This window comes from Chinchilla lanigera, unplaced genomic scaffold (assembly GCF_000276665.1).
Source record: "Chinchilla lanigera isolate Chin_1 unplaced genomic scaffold, ChiLan1.0 scaffold00024, whole genome shotgun sequence".
NCBI lineage: Eukaryota > Metazoa > Chordata > Mammalia > Rodentia > Chinchillidae > Chinchilla > Chinchilla lanigera.
In genome coordinates, this window is record NW_004955425.1 from 5,507,778 (window position 1) to 5,527,605 (window position 19,828).

A 19,828-nucleotide genomic window follows, 5' to 3' on the forward strand; every position below is an offset into this window, starting at 1 on the left:
GAGGGGGCGTGAGCGCAGCCGGCGCCCTGTCGCCCGTGTACCTGGCGGGCGCTTCGGGGCGCGGCCTCTTCTCTCGCGGAGGGTAAGGCCGAAGGGGCGGGCCGCCCGCGGGGCCCCCGCCAAGTTGGGGCGGGGAGGAAGGCGGAGGCGGCCGTGGCCACCTTTTCCGTGGTGCTGCGTGCAGCCCGGAGGCTGCCGGGTGCTCTGTCGGGGCGAGCGACTGTGGTGGGGGCCTTGGGCTGTGCCCGCCCTGCGTCCGCAGTCGCGCAGGGGCCGACCCGCGGATCCAGCCCTCCCCCCACCGCCCGGGCGGCGGCGTGACAGTTGGTACCCCGGCCGCGTCGCAGCCGGCCAGGCGGCCACGGTTTCGGGGATTCTCCCACCAGGGACCCTCGATGGCCCTCGACGACGGAGCAGGTGGGACCCCCTTCCTTGGAAGGAGCGCCTTCCCCGCAGGGCTGGCGGCAGTGGAGAGGGGAAGCGTGGAGGGGCCGGCGGGGCAGCCGGGGACTGGAGGTCCCGACAGGACGCTGGCTTCCCGCGGAACGAGGGGTCTGCGCGGTACCGAGAGACTTGTCAAGGGCAAAGCAGCGACATCGGCAGCCTCTCCCACCGCGTTAATCCAGCTCTGGCCTGAAGCTTCGACTGGTGGGTTGGGTAGGGTGCCTGGGCTCAGCTGACGGATTGGACTTTGGTTAACGCTTGTACGCTCCTGAGTAAAGACTGAGGTGAGGGTTGCTTGCCATAGGCAGAGGGAACGAAGGTATCCAGGCAGGTGCTTCTCACATGTTTCTTTTCACCTTCAGACAGTACAGACTTAAACGGCACACGCTTATGAAACCAAGAGGGGAGGCTCCTTTCTGAAAAGGAAGTTTATTTTCTGTGTTACTGGGCCTGCCTACTATTTTAGCTCTCCTGACATTTACCTGCCTGGGCCTTTAAGGCTGTTTGGACAGGTTATTTTGCTCTCTGCTTGGGAGTGTTTCGCTTTGGCTGCCTGGTGTGATAGCGATGAGTGCCAGTCCTGATGTGCTGTACTCTTCCCACACCTTATGGGGAGTGGGGGCTGAACATTCAGGAGGGACTGAGTGGGCAGAAAGAGAGGAGTGGGAGTGGTGACGTAGGACCGAGAAGGGAGTTGCCTGGGGCAGCCCAGAAGTACTAGGGTTGGCGGGTTGGCGGCTGTGGCTTGTGTGGGGCAGAGGGCTGGGCGTTTCATCGTCTGGGTGTAACATGTCCACGAGAGAAGCCGGCGGGGGATGGGTGGCTGTCTGGTCAATGCTTCAAGGGAAGCCCAGGGATGTTTGGTGATTCAGCAGGTGGCATCCTTCCAGCTCCGAAGCCATGCCTTGGCCAAACAGGCAGGCAGCAGAGCCTGCGCCTGCTGTTGTAGGTGCTAGCTTTAGGGGAACCTCCAGGAGCTTCCTTCTGCCTCTAGGAGTTCATTTTCCTTATCTTGCTGCATACTTAGGTGTGCAGGCCCTGGTCCTTCCAGTTCGCTTGTCTCTGCATCGCTCAGACATGCTGGGTAGCAGGAAGTCTCAGCTGCTACCATATAGTTTAAGTAGTTATTCTGCAGATAGCCCTTGTCTTCTATTTCTGCTTCAGAGACTACACATCTGTATTTTTAGTAAAATATGTTTGTGTAACTCTGTATTGCTGATAGCTATTTAAAATGTCTGGGAGCGTTAAAAAATTAATTCATGGTATGGATTAAATTGGCATTAAAGGGATACCTTTATTAAAACATTGTTTTATTTATTGGCATATCCTTGGCATTTTGTACAGTACCTGCCTTGTGGTGCTCAATATACGTTTACTCAGCTGAAATTTTCAAAGTTCTTCAAAGTGGAAGAAGGTATGAGTGAGCATCCTGTTTTTCATCTGTAAATGGAGTTCCACTGTCAACATTTTTAGCATAAAGAGTATGCAGCATCATTTATGTGCTTTGCCACTTGAAGGAACTTTGTGTGCTTTTATAATCATAGTTGCCTGTGTTGACGATAGACATTCAACTTTACCTTCAAAATACAGTTCTTTTATTTTCCTTAATTTGTAAGTTTTGTTAGAGGACTTTATATTTATATTGCAGCAGTTTCTGTGTGAGTCAAAAATGAGTGTGCTTTGCTGTCTCAAAAACCTTAAGGACTGTTATGATAGGACTTGGTCAGTTTTTGTAAACTAAAAAGTGCTGCTGGGGCATATTATATATGCTTTCATTTTTCATTTCTTTATTTTTTTGACACAGGGTCTTGCTTTGTGGCTTAGGCTGGCTTTGAATTCACTAGGTCGCCCAGGCTGACTTTGAATTTGAGGTGGTCTTCCAGCCTCAGCCTCCAACTGTTGGGATTACAAGGTGTGCCACCACGCTTGGCCAAATATGCTTTAATTTTTAAAACTTCATGTGCTACAAAGCACTTCAAAAAACTGTCAAATTCCTAACATTTACCATTCCATGAAAAGTGCTGCTGTAGAAAAGAATGAAACTGTTTTGTGAATAAAGCTTCTGGGTTGTTTGCACAAAAGGATAATTATGATTGTTCCCTCTCCCCCGTTTCTGGGAGGAGATATGGGCTTACTCTCCTGCCCTTTACTTTGGTATTCTGTTACTTCCTCTAGTGGTTTAGCTATTTCTTTTTCTCCTGAAGACATACTTTCCTGGCATGGGCTTGTTTATTTAAATTAAAGTTTTAGCCAGAAAGATGTGTGCATTTTCTTACATAAATTTAGTCAGTGGTAGTTTTAATTTCTTACTATCCAATACACTTCCTATCTTTTTATATGGCTTCCTGGTCAGTAGCCCTTTGAAAATGCAGTGGCCAGTGTGCCTCTATGTGGGCATGGCAGATTATGAATGGTTTTCCTTTTGCTTTTTTAGATGGTAGCTGTAGTCAAAACAGTCTCTTTTGGAGGAACTTTCATTGAATGCCTGATCTTAAAGATTTTGGTTTTTCTGTTAAAGGCTTTTGGGCAGGAATAGAAATGCTTATTTCTTGTCTCTTACTGTATTCAAGAAGTCTGCTGTAAAGTTTGGGTTTTTGTTTGTTTGTTTGTTTTTCTGGTATCGGGAATCGAACTCACGACCTCTTGCTTGCTAGGCAGGTGCTGTGCCGCTGAGCTAAATCCCCAGCCCAAGTTTGTTACCTTAATTAAGCTACTAATCACAGAAAGACCGTACTTTGGATCAGTCCAGTTGGACATGGGAGGTGGAGCAGAGAGTGAAAAAAGTGAAGAGAAGGCAGTAGTGGGTGGGGAGCTAGGAGGTGTCTTGGTTTTGTAATTGACTGGTCACTTCTGGTTTCAGTAAAACTGAATTAAATGGCTGATGAACCAGTCTCATTTTCCCTGTCCCAAATCTGTATCTCCACATACAGGCATACCACATGTCACATACATAGCAACAAATACTGAGAGATACACACAGATCCACAGACACAGAGTCATACATGGGATGGAGGTGTGGAACAGACCTCAAAAGACACACACCCTTTGTCAAAAACCAAGTATCTCAACTTCTTTTGCAGTTAATGTCAAAGAGGGAAATTAGGTCACAGTTACAGGTTGGATTCCAGGGGATTGAAATCACCCAAGGTCTGTATTTCAGAGAGAGTCCCCTCCATTTTCAGTGCCAATTGATCTGTCTTCTAATGATGTAGTTACTGGAGGCTTGAGCTAACACAGCTATTGCTTGTGAATGCAGGTGAGGGAGGATTTAGAGAACTTGGTAGTTTTTACCTTTTAGACTTCTGGTGCTGAGAATCAATTTAGCCTGTCTTGTTCTCAGCACCAGATCGGTTCCCTCTTCTGTCAGATGAGACCTCTCTTCTGTGTTACAAATGCCCTTAGGTATGTATGTATTCTTTAAAGTTCTTGAGCAATTTTGTGTTTTTGATTTGCATAAGTGGAATTGATTTCATTCTTCTTCATTTGACATTTTGAGAAATTCATGAAAATTGAAAGACCTTTTCTCAACATTTTATTTGTGAGATCCATACTGTTACAGTTTATCCAATTGCATGGCCATGGCTGCTGCTTTGTAGGGGTGGTCAGATGTGTGTCTACTACATGTTCTTACCTATTTTCCAAGTGATGGATGCTTATTTCCACAGGTGCTGTAATGAGCATCCTGCTTCTATTTTCTTAATGATGTATGTGAGAGTATTTCGAGGGTGGTAGTTCTCCAAGTGTGGTCCATACCCAGCGCATCAGTATCACCTGGGGAATTTGTTAGAAATGCAAATTCTAGAGCTGTGTCAGAAACCTTAGGGGTAGGTCCCACTAATCTGTGTTTTAACCTCGCCATCTTGGAAATCCTGATGCAGGGGAAAGTGTGAGAACCACTTATATACTACGGTAAGAGTATACACTATACCTAGGAGTAGGATGGCTGGGTAATGGAGTACTGCGATATACACACTTTTACCAGATACTGCTGAAGGACCCTCTGTAGGTGCTGAGCTGGTTTATCTGCACGCAACAGTGCATGAGATTACTTGATTCCCCACATTCTTGCTGTGTCTGACATTAGCCATCTTTCTAATTTTACTAACATTTTGTGGCTATATAGTGGAATCTGGTTGTTTTATTGTGAATTTCTGTCTTTCTTAGTGAATTGGATATTTATTTAATATATTTTAGTATATTTGTTAGCTATTGCAATTTCCTTGACCAGCCATACTTTTTTCTAATGTGTTAATTTGAAGGTGTTTCTTGCATATTCTAGATACTAACCTCATCCTGTCACCTGCTTATTAACTTTGTCAGTGGTAACTTTAAGCAATTTTTAATCTTAATAAGATCTTTCTCACCCTATAGCAGTGCAAAAATATTTAATATTCTGTCATCTTTCTAATTTTATTGTTCACTTTGAGGGCTTTACTTTCTTTGATACTCATCTTTATGTTTGGCATGAGAAAGGAGTACAGCTTTATTTTTTCCTTTCTGTTTTGTGAGACTTTTCTATATCATCTATTAAACAGTATATTCTTCCTTCATATTTTTTTCTGGAACAACTTCTGTCACACATAAGGTTACCATATGTACATAATGAGTCTGCTTTTTCAGCTGTATCTAGAGCTACACTTAAACTACAATTAAATGACAGTTAAACGTGTAATTTGGTTATTTTTGACAGATGTGCATACCTGTGAAACCACCATAGTCAACATACAGAGCATTTCCATCACTCCAAAGCTACTCTTGAGCCCCTGTGCACTCCATCTCCTGCTTTTATCCTCTGATTGAATCAAGCACTATAGTTTGTAGAAATTTATATGAATAGAAATTTATATGAATAGAAATTTATATGAATATGATTTTAAAACTTTCTTTTTAATTGTGCTAAAATGTACAGAACAAAATATATAATTCAACCATTTTGGAGTGTATAATTTAGTAGTATCATGTACATTCCTATTGTTGTGCAACCATTACCATTATGTATTCCAAGACATTGTTATTATCCCAAACTGAAACTGGTCCCATTAAGCTCAGCCTACTGAATTTGAGATTCCTCATGAAAGTCTGTTTTTTTGTTTGCTGTTGTCCTTTATTTTGTTCCAGTCCTCTGTCTGAGTCAGTGCCAAATTCTTATTTCTTTATTATAGCTTTGTAGCCTGTTCATATGGGCTGAAAGACTCTCACTTTAGCCCTTTGTCAGACCTCAGCTTGGGTGTGCATGGCTCTTTGTTCTTCTGGTATATTTTGGAATGCCTGTTAAGTTCTCAACACAGTCTAGGAGATGTGATTGGCATTGCATCAGATATAAGTCTCATATGGGCAGAATTGACCTTTTTCTCATCTTGATATTGTAATTTTATTCATGAATATAGTCATCATCCCATCTTTTAAAACAACTTTTATATAGAGTTTACAATTTTCTCTGCATGATAACATTAGTTTGGGTGTTGGGGATTGAACACAAGGTCACAAGGTTTTGTGCAGCTAAGTACGTGCCCTACCACTGAGTTACATCCCCATCTTATGATATATTTTTAAATAAAGGTAATGTGTTATTTTAGGAAGAATTTAAGATAAGCAGAGTTGGGGCTTTGGGACAGGTCTTTAAAAATCTCCTTTCTTCACACATCAACCATGAGTGAATGTTGGTCAGGTTATTTACTCTTGCGGCCCCAGTGCCTTCTTCCTCAAAATGAGTAACAGCACCTCCCTGGTGAGGCTGCTGAGGGGTTTTGAAGGGTTAATGTTAGAGACATATAGAAAACAGACCTTGAAACAGTGCTGCTCAGTGAATGTTGGTGTCATGCTCTGACACTGGTTTTAAATAGCGTGAACTTCATATTTTTATCTGCTTTTAAGGACTGATAACAACTATCAGAAAAGCAAAATGAATAAACCAGCCACTTAATGGTGTAACACTCTTTAGGTCCACATATGCAAATCCATGCTTCTGCCTAGTTTCATTGGATTTTTCAGAAAATACGGATACTTCCAAAGAATTTTACAGTCTAGTGGGGAGGAATATACAACTAATATACAATTAGAGAACTCTATGTGACAGATGGTATATAATTAGGGTTAAGTGGTGTGGTGCTAGGGGAGTTACAAGAAGAGAAGAAGCCTGCTCTATGAGTTTTTTGGCTTGGGTGGAATTACATTAGAGAGGAGAGAAAAGGGAGGAGAAACCAAGTATAATGAACATTTTTGTCAGAAGCCCAAGGGCCCTGTATTGAACTGCATGAGTGATTTTGTGCCTGGACCTCAGTGTCTTAAAATCATTAGTTTGGGACCAGTGGTAGGTGGTCAGTGGGTACTCCTAACTGGTACTTCTGTGACTTCTACTACAGTGATTAAGAGCTCTGTCTCAGGTGGTTCTTGGCCTGTGGTGAGGTAGTACCTCATGATGGGAGTGTATAGTGGAAGAAACTGCTTGTCTAATGGTGGCTGGGATGCAAAAGAGACAGAAAGAGGCCAGGCTCCCACTATCTCCTTCAAGGGCACACTCCCAATAACCACTTTCCTTCCAGTAGGCTCTACCTTCTAAAGATTGTACTGCTTTGTGATAGCAACATAGGCTGGTAGCCAGGCCTTTGGCATATGGGCTTTAGGGGGATGTTCATGATTCCAACTACAGCACAAGGTAAGCATACTATAGCTGTTAGCTTTTTTATGACTTATTTTGTAAATATTTACCATCTTTCTCCCCCATCTCTTCTCAAATGTGTGAGACCTGGTTGGGGACTCTACAGTCCTATAGCACTCACTGTCTGCAAATTCATAGGCATGCAGTAGACACTCAGGCTGAAGAATGAACAAGGAAATACTTGATGACAGTGGAGGCAGGTAGCGTCTGTCATTCTGATGTCCTCCCTCAGCGCTCTGGCGTGCTACCCATTCCAGAATTCCAGTGCTACCTTTTGGTAGAAATATAGTAATCATAGGGATTCATATTCATGCCAGATACTTTCTCAGTCTTTAATCCTTATGAAATAGGTGATAGTATCTCTTTGGGAGACAGCAGAGTGAGGCACAAGTAATTTGCTTTGGAAAGTAGAAGAAATACCCTCAAAGAGGTCAGTGTTTGGGGCCCTTGTCAGTTGGCAAAAATGCATAGGTACTTGTAGTTAGGGTTTGCAAGGGAAACAATTTAATACAGGACATGTAATTTATAGAATTATTTTATAATAGTCACTCAGAGTCATATAGAAAGAGAATGCAGGAAATCTGTCCACACACTAAAGACCAAAGGAATCTAGCTGAGGGCCTGGATCCCATGGCAGTGTTTTGCATGAGTCCAGCTAAAGCCCTAGAGCCCATGACAATGCCCCCTATGAGTCTAACTAGAGGCCAAGAACCCATGACAATGTCTTATGCAGGCCTGTTTCAAGGATCTGTGCTGGGAAGGCCCAAAGGTCAGTGGTGGATGAAGGATCTGTGCAGGCAGGTTGAGGGATCTGCACTGGAGCCAGGAAGTGACGCTCAAAGTAAGGACCAGAGCTCCCACAGCCATCCTCAGCAACAGCAGGGTCCCAAGCTCCTCTGACAATGAGAATAGACGAGTTCCTATCAGGAAAGCCAGCACAACAAGCTTCTCCAGGAGACTGAGCAGTGCACCATCTTCCCCTCTGGAGCCAGGAAGCGATGCTCAAAGTGAGGACCGGAGCTCTCCCAAAGTGAACCGTAGTAGCCATTTGTAGCGACAACAAGGTCCGTAGCTCCTCTGACGATAAGAACAGCCAAGCTCATGTTAGGAGCCAGCATGACAAGCTCTTTTAGGAGAACCAACAGCCCTAGGAGAACCACCAACTCCCTAACAGCACCTAAACTTCTTCCTCTCCAGTTCTGCCTCTTATGCTGCTGGCAGCAATCCTCAGGTGGGCCCCCCACACCCAAGCACCACACTGATTCAGTTCAGCTGGGTGTTACAAGTTGACGACCAGTTGTCAATTCACCACAGTACTGTTGGTGAGGAGCCACCTTGGTTACATAAAGAGTTGTTTATGTATAGGTTCGTTCAGCTGGGTGTTTGCATGACCTTGAATGTTTATCAGCCTAAGCCAGTGGTTTTCAAATTTCAGTGTGTATCAGAATCACTTGGAATGATGGTTTTAATACCCAGTACCAGGCCCCAACCCCCAGAACTGGTGAGGCAAGTAGCTTGGGGTAGGTGGCTGCTGGTAGTTGACATGTTAATGCCCTCCCAGGTGCTGCTGCTGTTGCCTTAGGTATACACTTTGAGAACCACTGTTGCCAGGTATACCCATGTCAGCCAGGAGCCAACTGTTCCTCTTCTAGTTATAGTTAGGTGGGGCAGGTTCAGATTTAGAAACTTGAAGTGCCTTCTACCCCATGAAATGGGGTTGTGTTCATCCAGAATGCAGAGTGGCTTCTGAGCTAGGACAGAGCAGAAACTTGGTGCCCTACTTGCCACTTTGTGATACTGTTCAGGAACTGTTACAACCCAGAGTGGAAAGAAAATTGGAAATGTAAGTCTAGACTCCTCAGCAGCATGACATGCCATGAGTGCATCCCATCTTAGGAAGGTGACATGACTTATTTTCATTTCCCTTCCCATAAACGAAAGGGGGTCGGGAGGCCTTCTGTCTCCCCATTTTATTCCCATGGGAATATGGTGGGACTGAGAAATTAACAGTGTCCGGATACATAGCCTGACAGTACAGAGACAGAAGATAATCTTATTTGACTGGTTTCATTGTAGTGGAAAGCTGTGTTTATAGGAAAGAGAAGGCTTAGTATCTCTAGCAGCTGCAGGTAGGATAGCTACCATGTGTACAAAGCTTAGCGCAGTGCTGTACTGATACACGCGAAATCCTTAAGCAATGTGAGTGGACGTGATCATTATAGCACACTTGCTGTTTGCCTTTGAGACTTCATTTTAGCTGAACAATGTTACATATATAACCATGGAATTAAGGAAATTTTAGAATTGAGAGATTTATAGGATCTTGCATTTTAGATTAACTCAGAGAAAAACCATACAAGTAAATGGTATTTGGGGAGAAACTCTGGTTCAGGTTTTTCCCTTCACTAGTTGTTGGGTGTCTTGTGACCCTGGCAGCCTGAGCTTTTTGGCCTGCAGAGAGGATGTCGCAGGGCAGAGAGGCATGGAGGTTATAGGGGAAGACTGAGGAGGCTGCAAAGGCATGGACAGGGGTGAGAGACTCAGGCCCAGCCTTTTTTTAAAAATTTTTTTTATGTTTTAAAGCGGGAGTTTTCAGCAGCAGCAGATGTGTTGAGAGTGGGCCATGTGCTAGGTGCTCAGTGAACTTTGGGATCTGGGTCCTGAGGGTTCATTGGTGGAGGGAGGACATGTCCACAGGTGATCTCATGACCAAGTAGTAAGTGCTGTATCACAGCTGTACACCAGGCCCCCAGCATAGAATTGGGCCGCCAGACACAGAAGGCTACCTGCTCCAGGTTCCCCATGTCAGCAGAGTGGACAGAAGGAAATGATGATGCAGGATAGTGTGTATGGAATCAGAAGTGATCTTTTTTCTTTTTTAAGTTTGAAAGTTGCACAGACTTTCCATTTTTAATGAGCTAACTCACCACAGAAAGGAGTGTAGAAAGATGGGTGCTCCAGTGGTCAGACCATGTCAGAAGGGAATTGGAGACTGGAACTGTGCTTTACAACCTCTCAACAAGTCCCTGGAGTGCTGGGCAGTGTACTTTGTTTTTAAAAAGTGGCTAAGTTGTTTGTATCCACTTCCTAGGAATGTAGTACTGGAGAATTTTTGGACTCTTATCTTTAAAGTAAAACAGCCTTTTTTTTTTTGTTTGTTTTTTGTTTTTTCTCCGGTAACAGGAACCGAACTCACGACCTTGCGCTTGCCAGGCAGGCGCTTTTGCCGCTGAGCTAAATCCCCAGCCCCTAAAACAGCCTTTTAAAAGAATAGATATATCTACTACCTGGTGAGGGTCTTGCTTATGTAGCCCAGGCTGGCCTCAAACTCACTGTGATCTCTTGACTCAGCATCTCAAGTGCTGGGATTACAGGCGTGTGCCACCACACGTATCTAAAAGAATATTTATTAAAAACATTTAAAATGTTTATTAAAAACAGTTTTCCCTTCAGTTTTGGTGCTAAATTCTACTTTTGTACACTGTTTCCAATTTACCACTTTTCCTCCCGCCCTTTGTCCATTTTGTAATACCTTTACAAATAATGTGCAGGCTGACCCTGTGAGCCAACTGAGTGACCTGGGGAAGCCTGGGGCTGTGCTTTCCTATCTGCAGATGGAGAGCTGGGTCAGCTGACCCTCCTCATCTAGTTCTGGATGCCATGGCTCCTTTGATTAGGGGACACACCTGAAAAGTGGACTCTTCATCTTCAGCTGTTTATCTCTTTGATAAAGCATATTTCAGCACTGCCTTCCTCAGTCCTGTTTAGTTTCTCTAACGTACAAACCACTTGTTAGAGATGGCAGTAAGTGGTTGATTCTTCAGCTCTTGTACTCCATAGGTTGTGATTGGGGCCCCTCCTGGCAGGCTGTCTCTGCTGAAGGAGCAGTGTGCATGTTGAGTCTTTATACATTGCATGCAGGTATACTGTTCCACAAAGGTCAGGGCATGTTATCACTAACCTCCCTCCCTTAAACCGCTAAACCTGGTTGGGGGATGATGTTTAAATTGGGAGTAGAGTTCCCAAGAGTCACAGATTAAAGGATGGGGATGAGAGAAAAAAGTCCTGGCTGGTGAGGGGTGAACAGACCTCAAGAAAACTATTCCCCAAGGGAATGGGGAGGATTAGCTGGAGGTAACATTCAGATAGCAGCAGAGGCTGGAGAGACTGAAGTGAAGCGATACAGCTGTGGGTAGGGAGATGTTGCCCAGTTCCTTCCTGTCACACACGCAGCCCAACTAGTGGGAAGATGTTTGAAGACAGTAGGGTATGGATATAACAGAGCAAAAGGGAGGGAGACTTTATTATACTGAGGAAATAGGAAAGAGAGGAAGGGGTATGAGGACACGTAGGGCCCCAGGCTTGGGGGCAGGGGCAGAGGCCTGTGGAGGAGGGGAGAGCAGACATGCCTGGTGTGCTGGAGAAGAGGTCACTGGACTAGAAGAGGTTGCAGAGGAAACAGCCTCTCCATGGTCATCACCTGAGCCAGTCTGCCCTGGTCACCTGAGACAGAGGGAGGGCAGGTGAGGGTAGTGGGAACAAGATGTTCTTGGCTCTCTGGGCATACTTGTGAGGTTGTAATGACTTTTGCCACTTGTAAGGTGCTGGGATAATAAGGGTCCTCTGGGTGGTAAGAACTAGGAATCAAGGACCTGAGCCTCTGATTCTGAATGTCAGCTGGGGAGTGACAGAAAGAGCTGGGTGCTTGAGTTTAAACCCTTTCGGGATACTGGCTTTCTCTTGTGTGAAATGAGAGTAATAACCTGTGTGTTATAAGTGCTATTGTGTGATGCCTGTGGAGGTAGAGGGTAACCTCATACAGTTGTTGGAAGTGGCCTGGGGATGTGGCAGCAGAGGGTACTGGAGATTTGCACTGAGAAGGGTGGCATGCTGGCTCCCTTTCCTCTCATGAGGTGGCATGTTGGCCATTCACTGGGCCAGATAGACCTTAAATGGGATTTTAAAGCTGTTACATAGGTATTGTCCCTGTGTACCCAGCTTTGTGGCTAGGACTGTGTCGCTCCCCTACCTGTGTTTCTGTCTAGAGCCCATCCCTCTTGTTCCTGGACCGTCAGTTTTACTTTCCTTACCTTACTATCTGACGGGCACAGGGGAACATCCCATGTGCGCTATTGTTCCTTGGAGGAGTCTTTGTGGGTAGCCTCAGTCTCTAGCTTAAGCTTCAGGTCCATAGCTTTGGCTTTCGACAAGGCTAAGGATATAGTGCGGACAAAGTAAAGTGTAAGCTCTATGGAGTTATCTTGGTAATAGGCCCAACAGATGATAGTAAACAAAAATGAAGCACATCATTTGATCAGGAGGCAGAGCCTCAGGCATGCCTGGGAAGCACTCTGCTGTGCATTCACAGGTCTGTAACTTGACATTTGCTTTCCGGCTGCAGTCACATAGGCACAGGGGCATCTGAGTTACTTTGAATGGCCCCACAGAGTTACCAGCAGCTGGGCAGTGGTCCAGGTTTCCATAATGCCTTAAACATAGCTGGTTTTCTTCTTCCTTTGATTTTTAAATACAGAAATGAGAGCATCAGAACACTGAGGAGTTTCTCATTTCTCTTTTTGGCCATGTGTTCAAAGGTCCTGTCAGTACTCTGAGGTTCTTGTTGGTTTCCATGCATGAGTTTCAGGAGGCCACCAAAATGAAACGTGTCAGTTTTGGTGTACATATTTAAGTGTATCTTTTAGAGACCATCGAAAGTTGTTATTGAGTTCACCAGGAAAGTGTCTGAAAGTTCCATTTTTATGACTGTGGATAAAACTGTGGTATTGAGAATTTTTTCTTATGACCTTTTCACCATTTTTTTGAGGGGCTGTTGGGAAGTGCTGCCTAAAAGGAGTGAGACAAGCGTTTGCTGAGGATGTCATGGCAGTAATGTGTGGCACAACACTTCTGTGTCTTATAAATGGAACAGGGTCAGGTTTTCCTCTGAGGAAATTAGAGAAGCAAAAGGATGGCCTCACTGGAGACTTGCTAGTTTATAGGAAGAAAAGGGGGTGGGGAGGTAAATGAGCTGCTACAGTGTGATTTTGTCCATTACAGAGAATGAAGAGAGGGTTCACCTTTGGGAGGAGCAGTGGAGGACTGCTGCGCACCGAAACAAGTCTGGAGAGCACCCTTTAGGACTTTGGCTGCTGCTGTCAGTTCTAGGAGCTTCCTTTGCTTGAGCAATTCACAGTGGCTTACCTAAAGTGGAATGTTCATGATTACTGCCTTTAAGACAAGGCTATGGAGGGTAGCTTCTAAGAGTGATGGCATAGACCCTTACGTACTTTTGACCCAGCCGTTCTCCCTTTAGGGGTTTAATTTAAGAAATAATCAAGATCACTTCCTATACCTTTTTGTCATAGTGAAAAGATTGAAGTCTAAATATCCAGTAAGATATTTAGAGAGGGAGTTGGCTGAGTAAATACTGTGTATGCATATAATGGAATACTAGGCAATCTCCTTAACAGACAAGTCAAGAATACTTGTAAGGTGTTCTAAAAATATTGTTACATATAAATAAGTCTGTGTTATTTTTGTTAATCAGAACTATTGAGAAGAGGCTGGCTGAGCCAGGTACCCTGCTGGGCACTGGTAGCATAGTAAAGAAGTAGACAGACATGTTTCCTGCCCTCAGTGAGCTTTAGTCTAGTCAAGAGTTAGACCATATTAACTGTCATAAATTTTTTTTTTTTTTGTAGATACTCATAGGAGGACTACAAGAAGAATATCTCCTTAAAAAAGTTCTACCACCTGTACATTTATATCAGAAGTGTCACTGTGTACTAGTTCAGGTATTATCTGTTAGTACCTACATGCCTATCCTGAAGTTGCTGATTTTCTTGAAAGCTGGAAGTGATTAAAATGTCATACTCCCCTGGGAGATCAGTGCTCTAATTTAGACCATCTTCTTTGGAGCTTCCCTTTCTCCCCAGCACTGTGCAAGGCTCTGTGAGTAGAAGGCTGTGGAGGCTGGGGCACCACTGTTTTGTAGGAGCTGGCCAAAGCTTTTTTTTTTTGTTTTGTTTTTCTCCGGTACCGGGAACCGAACTCACGACCTTGCGCTTGCCAGGCAGGCGCTTTTGCCGCTGAGCTAAATCCCCAGCCCCGAAAGCTTTATACAAATGGTGCTCTGGGCCTTGCAGTATGTAACCTGTGCAGACTACTCAAGGCTCCTCTGCATTTGCCTTGGACCTAAGTGTTAACTTTCTTTTTTCTTCTATTTTTCTTGCCTTTTTATCTGGATCCCACCCTCCCCTACTCTTCCTCTTTCTCCTCCATTTAAAGAATGTGTAGGTAAAAAGAGTTTCATTTATAACTCTGCCACCCATAGATAACCACCATTATCATTTTGGTATACCTTTATACCCTCTGATCTTTCTTTTAAAAATATTGGATGTGCACCAAACAAACATTTCAACCAGATACTAAAAGCAGAATACAGGACTAAAATAAAAGGAATCATATTGCCAAAACTAAATCAGACTGTCCTAGAATGGACTTCTGGGATGGAAGCCTGAAATTTATAAACATTTTTATAGTTTTTGTTATTAAAATTAGAGTTTGACATTGTGGTATAGGAGATAGCAGATATGATTAATGTAGGAAATGTTTATGTTACTGGGAAGGTGTTGTCTTTGAGCCCAGCTGGACCAGGAAAGATCAAGGCTTTTATTTATTTGTGTTGACTGTTTTGAATTATTATTTGGACTACCTCTATCAATATAATACACTGAATAATAATTTTCCTTCAGTTTAGTAAAGTGTTGTCAAATAGTGGACTTCCGTTTAACTCCCAGACCTGAATATTTCCGTGGTGATGATGATGCAGTTTCATTTTAGTAATTTCTCACCCCACCTTTGTACACTGCTTGAAGGAGAAGTTATCTGGATATTCTCAGAGGCAGAAGTGAGTCTGTTGGCCTGCATATATTTTTACCTGATATTTTTACATGCACTTGCTGCTGCTTCCTACAACCAGTTGATAGTGGAAATGCACCCTTCAGCTTTGGCTCTGGAAATGAGACGGTGCAACCATGTCATGGCTTTAAAGAAAACAGGGCTGCTCCTGAATCTCCACCTGCGTCTTGGCTCTCACTGCTTGCACACAGATTTCAGCATCTGCCTGGAGAAGAGTGACAGTGACTCTTAATTAACAGAGGTAGTATAGGAGAAACATTTACCCTCTCAGGGCACTGTCACTTTCCACAGTCTACTGTTTTCCCTCCTTGCGAGCAACCACTGGGTGTATTATTGCTGTTACCTGCAAAGTACAGTGTTAGAGCTTTCTTTTGTTCAAGCAGCCTTTTAAAGTATATAATCACCAGCCATTTCATCTTTAAACATTGTAAGTACATGATAAAATCCCTTGGATTGTAATCATGTTTGCCATTGGCTGGGGGAGAATTTTATTCTAGGATATATATCTGGAATGGCCACCAATGTTTGCAAATGAGTCTTTAGATATTAACAGCACATATTCAGATGACATGTCTTGTTCATGTCATTGATGTCATGCTTATGTGGTAATATCCTGTGTGGTGATGCAGCGTGTTGGTTTGGGGGATATTGCAAGGGAACAATATAATATGAGGCACATATTTTATAAGATTATTTATAATAGTCACCCAAAGAATGATACACAAAAGAGTGCAGGAAATGGGTCCACACACAGTAGACCAAGGAAACTAGCCGAGGGCCTGGATCCTATGGAAATGTCCTGCATGAGTCCAGCTGAAGACCTAGAGCTCATAACAGTGCCTCCCACAAGTACAACTGGAGGCCTAGAGCCCATAACAATATCTCATGCAGGCCTGTTTCACAGATCTGCCCTGGGAAGGCCCAAAGGTCAGTGGTGGAACCTAGGAAGTGTGTATCAGTGGAATACAGGATCTATGCTAGCAGGCTGAGGGATGTGCACTGGAGCCAGGAAGGAATGTGCAAACTAAGAATCAGAGCTCCCCCGAAAGGTACCACAGCCATCCTCAGCAACAGTGAGGTCCCAAGCGCCTCCCATGGTCAAGATGGCTGAGTTCCCATCAGGAAAGCCAACGCAGTAAGCTTCTCCAGGAGACTGGGTTGTGCACCATCTTCCCCTCTGGAACCAGGAAGCGATGCTCAGAGTGAGGAGCAGAGCTCCCCCAAAGTGAACCAGAGCTATTTTCAGTGCCAGTGAGGTCCCAAGCTCCTTCGAGGATGAAAACAGCCAAGTTCCATCAGGAAAGCCAGCATGACAAGATCCTCTAACAGAACCCACAGCTCTTTACAGCTTTTACCAGCTCCCAACAGCCTCTTTTTCTTCTTCTCCAGTTCTGCGTCTTATGCTGCTGGCAGTGGTCTCCAGGTGGGCCTCCCACACCCAGCATCACTCTTACTCAGTTCAGCTGGGGGTTATAAGTTGACCACCAGTTGTCAGGCCACCACATGTAGTCATCGATTATATGCTATTTGAAGGATGCCAGCAGTGACATTTGAAGAAAATATTGTGCTTTATGGTCTTCTGGACTGAAACCTATGATCAGATTTTAGCAAGGTATGAAAATTGAAGACAACTTTTGTAGATTCTTAAATATACTGCACATAGAAGTATATATTTTATTCCTATCATTTTAAAATACAATATCTCTAGATGTGATTGAGAATATTCCAAATCTATAATTTGCTTTTAAAAGTACAAATATCTTTTATTTTTAAAAATTATACTAAAATATATGTACATAAAACTTACCATTTTAACCATTTTAAGTGTACTTACAATTCAGGAGCATTAAGTATGTTCATGTTGTGCAACCATCAGAACTGTTTATCTTCAAAATCTTTATATCATTTCAAGCAGAAACTCAGTACTATTAAACAATAATTTCCCTTCTTTATTCTCCATACTATTCTACTTTATACTCTGTGCACATAAGTGAGTTATATAGCATTTGCCCTTTTGTGTCTAACTTGTTTCACTTAGCATGATGTTTTCAAGGTTAAAACATATTGCAGCATATGTCAGAATGTCTTTTCTTAATGTGGAATGATGTTCAGTTGTATATATACCACATTTATGTGCATATGCCAGATTTTGTTTACCTGGTAGTCCATTGGTGGACTCTTGGCTTTTGTGAATAATGCTACTGTAAACTACTACCTGTTTGGGCCAAATGTCTTTCTACAGATTGCTTGCTTTCTCTCTCTAAATAAGGTGCTTTTAAAAATATGTGCTTTCTTGCGATTGATTAGTTTTACCCAGTTTGTTCCAGATGCCTACCTTATGAACATCAAAATATGGAAACACCTTCAATAGTATTAGTTGAAGGCATTGGTGTTGCTGAGGTCAGGAGTGCAGTTTTACAATAGTTCAGGGCTGTCTTACCAGCAGATTTGGTAATGGCCTTGATTGAGGGAGGTAGGGCTCTTGGAAAACAGCCTGGTGTTTTAATATCTTTTGCTCTGATAGTTCTTGCCTATCAGTACCTCAAGAGGGAAAATCTGGCAGTGGTGTTTGGTTCCTTAGTTCAGTTTCAGCAGACCTTTCTGGATGCACAGATACGAATTGCAGCAGTGTGCTTTTTTGGTGAACCTGCCCAGCTGCGGCAACTGTGGACTTTCTGTTGAGGGATGATAATCAGTTTGGGATTAGCACTGAGGTTCTGGGCCACAAGCTGTGTTTGCACAGCAAGCGCTGTTGATTTTAATTTGTATCCTGCCTGCTTAAAATCTGTGTAGTAAGGGAGGCCCAGTGGAGGATGTAGAGCAGCAGAGTCTCACATCATTTGGTGATTCAGTGGCTTTTTGGGGTTTGGTTGTTCTGCAGTGACATGTTTGTAGATACTTTATTGTAGAGATGTAGGAAATGGAGGTTATAATCCTGTTTCATGGGAACAGAAATGAAATGTTTTTGCACTTTGCTAGGCCTGATAAGAATAAATATTATTAATTGTGGTTTTAATGCCAATCAAATTTATTTGTTTATGCTGACCACATTTTCTTAAGGCACATGCCTTATCTGAAGGGGAGGCTCTTCTGTGAGTTTACTGATAGCATTGTGGTTTGTATTTTTACATTACAAGTATATGTACTTGCTGTATGAGCTTTTCATCTTTTTTGGGGGAAAGGTCTTTTACTGGTGGGTGTTTGTATATATTTGTTTCCTAGAGGACAGAAGATAATTGGGACCCTTTTAATACTATTACAGTTTCAAGTGTAGTGAACTGACTAACCTGGTCCCACATCAGCTGTCTAAGCTGACAATCACGTGTTCATGGTTGAAGTTTGTTTCGTGTTATGCACGTGGTGGCTGGTTGGGATTGTGATGTGTGAAATCTGCAGTGTTGCGGGTCTTGGATAAGCTGTACTTGTAGGTCTGCTTGGGCTGTCAGGGTAGCAGTATGTTTTTTCTTGACCTTCCTTGCAGTGCTCTTTTTTCTTTTTTTTTTTTTTTTTTCTTCTTCTTTGTGTCTGACATCCTGTGCATTTCAGGTTTTCTTATCTTCCTAATAGTTCCTTTTTAGGCCTCATCCCTGGCACCTCTGCCTGAATTGTGCCTGTTAGTGTTCTCCACAATTTGGCCCTCAACTGTGGAAGACTCTGCTATATGGTTTTGATGGAAACATTTTCTTACTGACTAGGAGGAATGGTCAGAGCAGTTTTATCTTCTGGATCTGAAGATTGTATGGGAGGAAGTGATGGTGAAAGTAGAGTCTCCTTCCCCATCCCCAAGGTCTCTGTTTTAGGAATGAACTCCGGGAGTCAGAAATATTGATGTGCAGATTAAATCTGATTTTTTCTCATTTTTCTGATCTGTATTTCATTTCCTGAACAGTTAATGTCACTTCTACTGGAATAAACAATAGCATATATTTTAAGCTTTATGCTACTTTTAATTTTTGAAAATTTAGTAAATAATTAAACTTCATCCTCTATCTGCACTTCTTTGCTTTAGTTTGCCTTCTCCCTGTCTACATAGAGAAGATAAATTTTGTACACAGTAATAAGTGTTCAGAGATAAATAGCCTTAGAAAATCACTTTGAGAATTCATTTTGTTTTCTTTTACATATTTGTTGCTAATTATGCTGTTAGGTCCCTTTAAATGTTAGGGCTATTCAATTAAAAAGAATTTATGTAGCACTCTGGGAGGCAGAGGCAGAAAGATCTAAAATTTGAGCATAGCCTGGGAAACTTAGTGCTTTAGTGAGACCCTGACCCCCAAATAAAAAATGGGCTGGAGATACAGCTCATTGCTAAAGCCCTGCATTTGATCACTAGCAATAATAATAAAAAAATTATGGGCTGGGGTGTAGCTCAGTGGTAGTATACTTGTTCCATGCATGAGGCCCTGGACTTCATCCCCAGCACTGCCAAGGGTGGTGGGTAGGGAGTGATGTTTCTTTCATGACCGCAGTACATTATACTGTCTAGTTTTCTTCACCTCTCAGATTTTGTTTTGAGTTAACATTTGGTAGTACTATTTCTGATACTGTACATCTCAAGACTAATTCCTTAGATTTTTTTTTTTTTCTTTTAAATTTACTGACCTGCTTGTTACAGGTTTTTTTTCTGTGTAAGATTCATTCATTCAGGCTGGGGCTATAACTTCATGGTAGAGTGTTTGCCTGGCGTGCTCAGGGCCCTGAGTTAGAGCATTAGCACTGCCAGAAGAAAGAAAGCAGGACAGAGGGAGGGAGGAAGGAAGGGAGGGAGAGAGAGAGAGAGAGAGAGAGAGAGAGAGAGAGAGAGAG

General features: G+C 43.2%; 1 protein-coding gene across 6 annotated transcripts in view; it reads left to right on the forward strand.

The window, feature by feature from the left end:
• The first annotated feature begins 127 nt into the window (after positions 1-127).
• The window catches only part of Sgms1 (sphingomyelin synthase 1), a 311,453-nt gene continuing 291,752 nt past the window's right edge, over positions 128-19,828 (forward strand). For 5 of the 6 annotated variants that reach the window (XM_013514837.1, XM_013514838.1, XM_005385897.2 and 2 more), the window contains exons 1-2: positions 128-417; positions 13,804-13,896. The gene's annotated coding sequence lies outside the window, so the exon portion shown is untranslated. The remainder of the gene's footprint in view (positions 418-13,803; positions 13,897-19,828) is intronic. The other variant, XM_013514836.1, reaches the window with a different exon arrangement.